The sequence below is a fragment of the Nicotiana attenuata genome, unplaced genomic scaffold, assembly GCF_001879085.1.
Source record: "Nicotiana attenuata strain UT unplaced genomic scaffold, NIATTr2, whole genome shotgun sequence".
Lineage (NCBI taxonomy): Eukaryota > Viridiplantae > Streptophyta > Magnoliopsida > Solanales > Solanaceae > Nicotiana > Nicotiana attenuata.
Window position 1 is genome coordinate 647,631 of NW_017670472.1, and position 8,768 is coordinate 656,398.

Below are 8,768 nucleotides of genomic sequence, written 5' to 3' on the forward strand. Positions count from 1 at the left end.
CCCAATTAAAGGGTTAAATCAAGAGATCGTAATACCCGACTTGACCCTCAATTGCTTGTGCAAATTTGTATACCCAATTGGTCTTGAGAAAGTCGATTCGGGCAAAATTATTCGAACTACCGAGAGGTATAGAGTGAGTAGAATCGAGCAATGGGTACATCATACTCCCAAACAATATGTCAATCTAGCTTTATATTCAAGAATCCGTCAATTGACCACCTAGGCGAAAGTCACTACCCTAGTGCCTTTTAGTCATTTGAACAACTTGCAATAGTTTAATCATAGCTTATAGTACTTAAATTGAGCATTGTAGTTTATAGAATTAGAAGCATAATTAAAACCCAAAAATGTGTAGAAGTGCAATTTGGAGCAAACACAAAACTCAATTGTAGGTAGATACCCAATTCCAATATTTAGCTCTCTGTGGAATTCGATCCCGACCCTAAATCGGGTAAAAGCTGCTTCAACCTCTCCCGCTACTTAATAGTAGTCAGGGTTGGCCGCAATCAAAGACTATCATAGTAAATTAATTTTTATGTATATGAAATCCTAATATTTAAAAAAGGAATGTGTAAATCAATCTGTATGCGTTAGTTCTGAAGAAATTATACGAGTCTTTCATTTTTTAGCTTTTGGCACTTTTTAATTTTCAACGTTTTTTTTGTGGTTAATAAAAATTTGTTAACCACCAAACCTTAATTTTTCTTGTCTTTTTCCTTTGTTCTCTTGTTCGTTTTTTTAATACTATTTCCTTTAATATAATATAAATGTAAGATACAAAATATTTATTTAATTATTTCTTTCTTAAAAAAGAATACCTACCATAACTGAATTATGCACAAAATTTAATTAAAGATACATATAATTGTCACGACCCAACCCCAGTCGTGATGGCGCCCAACACACTGCTAGGCAAGCCCGACCATTTAATATTCTTAACCGATAAATCACAGTGAATAAGTAAATTTTCCCAACTACAATACCAAGTTAAATGTAAAATCCTGAATTAGATGCTAACATTCGAAAACCCAAAATATAAAACCAGCCCACAGAATCTGGTGTCACAAGTCTGAGCCTCTAATGCATGAGTATTAACCTACTACATAATATTTTTCTAGAAATGTGGAAAACAAATAGATAAAATAGAAGGAAGATCAGGACTGCGAACGCCAATTTGCAGCTACCTTGAATCTCCCGAATGTGATGCTAGGCGGAGAAGATCGCACTCAGCCTCAGTGGGTGCACCTGAATCTGCACACAAGGTGCAAGGAGTATTGTGAGTACTTCCAACTCAGAAAGTAATAAATATAAATAAAGTCTGAGGATAAGAAATCCTAAATAAACACAAAGCAAAGCTATAAATACAACAACATGAACCAATAGCATAATACAGTAAACATTGAAAACAATTATAATAAAATCACATCAGATTAAGAATAAATGACAACTAAATATGCAATGCAACACATAAACCGGTACTCTCCAGTACCCCGCTGCGGCGTGCAGGCCACTCCATTTATTTAACGTCGACGGCGCTCACTGGGGGTGTGCAGACTCCGGGAGGGGCCCCTTACGGCCCAAGAGCAATAATAAGCCATCTCGTGGCATTAATCAGGCCTTGGCCTCATATCAATATCATTATCATACCACTGCAGCGTGTAGTCCGATCCCATACTCAGTCCAAAATCACATAAGCCTTTCGGCACAATAGTATAAAAATATTCAGCCCAAACTTTATTTAAAACTATTACTTTAGTTTCTACTTTAAGAAAAATGGCTGAGTTTACAAAACAGTGTTAAATACCAGGACTGAGTTCAATAATTATAATTATGGTAAGAAATCAGTAAAAATAATCCCTGAAGGATTCAAGTAGTTGGCACAAAGCCCAATTATGACAATTTAATCCATTTTTATAAGGATGTTACTAATCTACAATCAATTAGGTAGTAATTTTATTAAGCGGGAAAATCCCCGACGGTGCTTTACCCCACGCCCGTTATCCGGCGTGCAAGTCACCTCACATAGCACTACATTGTGCAAATTCGGGGTTTCAAACCCTCAACACAGCATTTACATTTATTACTAACCTCAAGCTGGCAAAGTCCTAGCTTGCTATGCCCTTTCCTTTCGAATTAACCTCCTCGAGCGCCGAATCTGACCAAAAATACAACGAATACGTCACAATATGCTAATGGGACAATACCCAATCGAAAACAATCGAAAAATAGTTAAATTCCCGAAATTAGCAAAAACCCGAGCCCCGGGACCACTTCTCGAAAATCAGTAAATTTACCATCAACGGATTCCTTATTTCGCCACGAGACTATACATATAAAAAATACCAAAATCGGAGTCCAAATGACCCCTCAAATTCCCATTTTTGTTCTCTTAGGTTTCAAGCCCTAACCTCTATTTTTGACCTTTAATTCCTTGATTTTTCAGTCTAAATTCATGTATTTGCATCAGAAAATCGTGTTCTAAGTCCAAGAATTCTTACCTGATCGAAGTTCTTGAATTCCTCTTCAAAATCGCCCAAAAACTCTCCAAGTCCGAAGTGAAAAATATGAACTCTTTCAAAATTCGCGAAGGAAATAAAAACCCCTTCTGGTCAGTTGTTTCCGCATCTGCGGCTCCTTAGCCGCCTCTGCGACTTCCGCTTCTGCGGTAATTGCACCACTTCTGCGGATATTTTCCGCTTCTGCGATCTGAAACACGCACCTGCGGCTTCCGCTTCTGCGGACTAAGCTCCGCATTTGCGGATCTCATTAAATCTCCAAAACCCGCATCTGCGGTCATGATGTCGCATCTGCGACTCCGCAGATGCGGTCACCCGATCCGCACCTGCAGTTCTCCCCGCTTCTGCGACTCTTCACCCGCTCCTCCGGTACCGCTTTTGCGGTCCCATTTCCACAGGAGCGGAAATACCAGAAGCGGCAGCAAATTCTTAAGTTTTACAAGCCAAAACTTCCCGTTAGCCATCTGAAATCACCCCGAGGCCCCCGGGACCTCAACCAAAAACACAAACATGATCCAATGCCGTATTCAAACTTGCTCCAATCATCAAAACACCTCCAACAACACACAAACCATCATTTCTCATCGAATTCAGGCCTAAGTTCTTCCAAAACTTCCGAAACACGCATTCAATCACAAACCCTACCAAAACACCTCCGAATGACTTGAAATTTTGCACACACATCCCAAATCACCTAATGAAGTTACTGGAACTCTCAGAATTCCATTCCGACCCTCGGATCAAAATCTCACCTATCGATCGGAATTCACCAAAACTCTAACTTTGCCAATTCAAGCCTAATTCTACTCCGGACCTCCAAAATCACTTTTGATCACACTCCTAAGTCACAAATCATCCCCTGAAGCTAACCGAATCGTCGGAATCCACATCCGAGCCCTCTAACTCGTAGGTCAACATCCGGTTGACTTTTCCAAAACAAGCCTTCCTTAAAGAGACTAAGTGTCTCATTTCCTTCTAGAACCACTCCAAATCAACTCGTTCACGCCCAACACTGATAATGAAGCATAAAGAAATAGAAAATAGGGAAAACGGGGCGGTAACTCACGTGACGACGGTTTGGGTCGTCACATCCTCCCCAACTTAAGCAAACGCTCGTCCTCGAGCGAGTCAAGAAACATACCTGAAGCCTCAAATAGGTGTGGGTATCTGCACCTCATCTCCCGCTCGGTCTCCCAGGTAGCCTCCTCCACGGGCCGACCTCTCCACTGTACTTTCACCGAAGCAACATCCTTTGACCTCAACTTCCGAACCTGACGATCCAAAATGGCTGCTGGCTCTACCTCATAAGTCAAGTCACCCTCCAGCTGAACTGTACTGAAATCTAAAACATGGGACGGGTCCTCAATGTACTTCCGGAGCATAGACACATGAAAAACTGGATGCACGCCCGACAATCTAGGTGGCAAGGCAAGCTCATAAGCCACCTCCCCGATCCTCCTAAGTACCTCAAAAGGCCCAATGAATCGCGGACTCAGCTTCCCTTTCTTCCCGAATCTCATAATACCCTTTGTGGGTGAAACCTTCAGTAAGACCTTCTCACCGATCATATAAGATACATCTCGGACCTTCCTGTCTGCATAACTCTTATGTCTCGACTGAGCTGTACGGAGTCTCTCCTGAATCACCTTCACCTTCTCCAATGCATCCTGAACCAAATCTGTCCCCAACAATCTAGCCTCCCCAGGCTCGAACCAACCAACTGGAGATCTACACCGCCTCCCATATAAGGCCTCATACGGTGCCATCTGAATGCTGGACTGATAGCTATTGTTGTAGGCAAACTCTGCGAGCGGTAGAAACCGATCCCATGACCCTCCAAAATCAATGACGCAGGCGCGCAACATATCCTTCAATATCTGGATGGTGCACTCGGACTACCCGTCCGTCTGAGGGTGAAAGGCTGTGCTCAACTGTACCTGAGTACCCGACTCTCGCTGAACAGCCTGCCAAAACAGAGAGGTGAACTGAGTGCCCCGATCTGATATGATGGAAACTGGGACACCATGCATCAAACTATCTCCCGAATATAATTCTCTGCCAGCCGCTCTGAAGAGTAAGTAGTACAAACCGGAATGAAGTGCGCGGACTTGGTCAGCCTGTCTACAATCACCCAAATAGCATCAAATTTCTTTAGAGTCCGTGGGAGTCCGGTAACAAAATCCATAGTGATCCTCTCCCACTTCCTCTCAGGAATAACCATCTGCTGATGTAAGCCACCCGGTCTCTGATGCTCATATTTCACTTTCTGACAATTAAGACACCGGGCTACATACTCCACAATATCTCTCTTCATCCTCCGCCACCAATAGTGCTGTCTAAGATCCTGATACATCTTCGCGGCACCCGGATGAATGGAGTACCGCGAGCTATTGGCCTCCTCCATTATCAACTCCCGAAGCCCATCCACGTTGGGCACGCAAATCCGGCCCTGCATCCTCAACACACCATCATCTCCAATGGTCACATCCCTGGCATCATCATGCTGAACCCTGTCCTTAAGGACAAGCAAATGCGGATCATCATACTGACACTCCCTGATGCGGTCATACAAGGAAGACCGAGAAACCACACAAGCCAACACTCGACTGGGCTCTGAAATATCTAGTCTCACAAATCGGTTGGCCAAGGCCTGAACATCCACTGCAAATGGCCTCTCCTCAACTGGAATGCATGCCAAAATCCCCATACTCACCGACTTCCGGCTCAAAGCATCGGCCACTACATTGGCCTTCCCCGGGTGATACAAAATATTAATGTCATAATCCTTAAGTAACTCTAACCATCTACGTTGCCTCAAATTCAGATCCTTTTGCTTGAACAAATGCTGAAGACTACGATGATCAGTGAATACCTCACAGGATACGCCATACAAGTAATGCCTCCAAATCTTCAATGCATGAACTATAGCATCTAGCTCCAAATCATGAATGGGGTAGTTCTGCTCATGGGGCTTCAACTAACGAGAAGCATAAGCAATAACTCTACCCTCCTGCATCAAAACACAACCTATCCCAACTCTGGAAGCATCGCAGTATACCGTATATGAACCTGAAGCTGATGGTAAAACCAATACGGGAGCTGTGGTCAAAGCCGTCTTGAGCTTGTGAAAGTTCTCCTCACACTCGTCCGACCATGCAAATGAGACACCCTTCTGAGTCAACTTGGTCAAGGGCGATGCAATAGAGGAAAAACCCTGCACAAACCGGGGATAGTAACCTGCCAACCCAAGGAAGATGCGAATCTGTGTGGCTGAGGACGGTCTAGGCCAACTCTGCACCGCCTCTATCTTCTTTGGGTCAAACTGAATACCCTCGCTGGACACCACATGTCCAAAGAAAGCCACTGAACCGAGCCAGAACTCACACTTGGAGAACTTTGCATAAAGCCTCTCCTCCCTTAATCTCTGCAATACAACCCGCAAATGCTGCGCGTGCTCCTCCTGACTACGCGAGTATACCAGGATATCATCAATGAACACTATGACGAATGAATCCAGATAAGGCCGGAATACACTGTTCATCAGATGCATGAACGCTGCTGGGGCATTGGTCAGCCCGAAAGACATGACAAGGAATTCATAGTGACCATATCTAGTCCTGAAAGCAGTCTTATGAATATCTGAACCCCTGATCTTCAGCTGGTGATAATCCGAACGGAGATCAATCTTGGAGAACACCCTCTCTCCCTGAAGCTGGTCAAACAAATCATCAATGCGAGGTAGGGGATACTTGTTCTTGATTGTTACCTTGTTCAATTGCCTATAATCAATGCATATTCTCATTGTGCCATCCTTCTTCTTCACAAACAGGACTGGTGCACCCCAAGGTGACACACTAGGCCGAATGAACCCCTTATCCAGGAGCTCCTGAAGCTGCTCCTTCAATTCTTTCAACTCCGTTGGTGCTATACGATATGGAGGAATAGAAATGGGCTGAGTACCCGGCACCAGGTCAATACCAAAATCAATATCCCTGTCCGGCGGCATGCCCGGCAGGTCTGCAGGAAACACATCGGGAAACTCCCTCACAACCGGAACAGAATCAATGCCAGGAGTCTCAGCTCCCACATCTCTCACAAACGCCAAATAGGAAAGACAACCCTTCCCAACCATATGCTGGGCCTTCAAGAAGGAAATAACCCTGCTAGGAATATAGTCAGTCACACCACGCCACTCGATCCGCGGTACACCCGGCATAGCCAAAGTGACTGTCTTAGCATAACAGTCTAGAATAACATGATACGGAGATAACCAGTCCATGCCCAGGATAACATCGAAGTCTACCATGCTCAATAGCAATAAATCAACTCGGGTCTCCAGACCCCCAATAGTCACCAAACATGACCGGAATACGTGGTCTACAACAATAGTGTCGCCCACCGGGGTAGATACATGAACAGGTAAGGCAAGACACCCTCGGGATGTACCCAAATGATGAGCAAAATATGAAGACACATATGAATAGGTAGAACCGGGATCAAATAATACTGAGGCTTCTCTGTGACAGACTGAAACAATACCTGTAATGACCGCGTCTGAAGCAATGGCATCTGTCCTGCCCGACATAGCGTAGAAACGAGCCTGGCTACCGCCTGATCGATCTCCACCTCTGGGACGGCCCCTAGCTACCTAATCTCCACCCTTAGCTGACTGGGCGGGTGATGAAGTAACTGGAGCAGAAGTCGAGGGCTGACCCCTCTACTGATGATGTATGCCACGAAGGCGAGGGCACTGCCTCCTAAAATGACCCAACTCTCCGCACTCATAGCAGCTGCCCGGTACTGAAGATGGGGACTGCTGAAAACCTCTCGCACCGGAGTGACTAGCAGATGCACTCGGCACAGAAGAACCCTGAACTGATTGGGCATGAGATGAACTCTGAGCTGGGAGGGCGCTGAGTGAAGTCTAACCTTACTGGGGCCTATGATGACCACGGCCTGAAGATCTCCCACGATACTCTGGACGGGCTGACTGAGCAGGCCTGAAAGAGCAACCTCTACCGTGCTGGAACTGACCCCTCGAAGGAGCACCACTGTAACTGCCCGATCCACGAGGCCTCTTAGCCTCCCTCTCCTCTCGCTCTCTACGGCGAACTGACTCAATCTCACGAGCAATGTCTACCACCTCCTCAAACGTAACATCCAGTACTCTCTCTAGTCATCAGAATACGGAGATGGTAGTTAAGACCATCCACGAACCTCCTGATCTTCTCACGATCTGATGGAACCATCCAAGTAGCATGACTGTCACACCTCCTTTTTCGCTACTACACCCCGTGAAGGGTATAATAAAGGAGTTTTTCCAATTAAAGGACAATTGAAACGGGATTCATTTATTAAGAAGTTCAGAGTCACCACTTGGGAGATTTATGGTGTCCCAAGTCACTGGTTTGAATCCCGAATTGAGGAAAGGGTTTGACTCTGTATTAACAGTCGCGAACCAGAAACCCGGGTAAGGAATTCTGTTAACTTGGGAGAAGGTGTTAGGCACTCCCAAGTTCCGTGGTTCTAGCACGGTCGCTCAACTGCTATATTAAGCAAAATCTAATTTTAATACATGTTATCCTATTGCAATTTTTAGAATTATTTAACCGCTTTTAATTAATTATTTTTAAGAGATTGAACGTCGTTTAAAACATGTTTTTGGATCACGTCACAAGAAATGCACCCGGATCCTCGACACATTTTATTCAACGTTTTGGAATTTGGATTTGGGTCGCATGAAATGCACACCCGAATTTAGGAAGGTAAAATTGTTAAAAAATGCGCCTAAAGCAACTAACGTGTTATTAACTTTGCGGGAGGCCATAAAAATTCGCTAAACGGAACGTCCCGAATTCTAAGTATTTTAATAAAGTAATTAAAGAGGGCCACACAATTTTGTGCATTTTATTTGGCGCGGCGCACCTCATTTTTATTTAAAGGTCAACCTAAATGAACTACGATTTTCTATCAAGATTGTCTCTAAAAGGGCCCTAATTAATTAACATCAATTATTAAAAAGGCAATCGAGGAATTTGGGCCTCGAACTCAGGTCCACACTTGAACAAGAGGAGAGCCTCTTAATTTAAATATGCTACCTAGCTTGGAAGGCCTAAAAACTTGCATTACCCGAATTAAATAACAGATTAAAAATGAATTCAGGTTATTGGGCTTCGAGGTTAGCCCAAGGAGGAGGAATTTCAGCCTTGTTTTATAAAAGCTAGACAGCCATGGGCCTTTGCACAGGCCCAA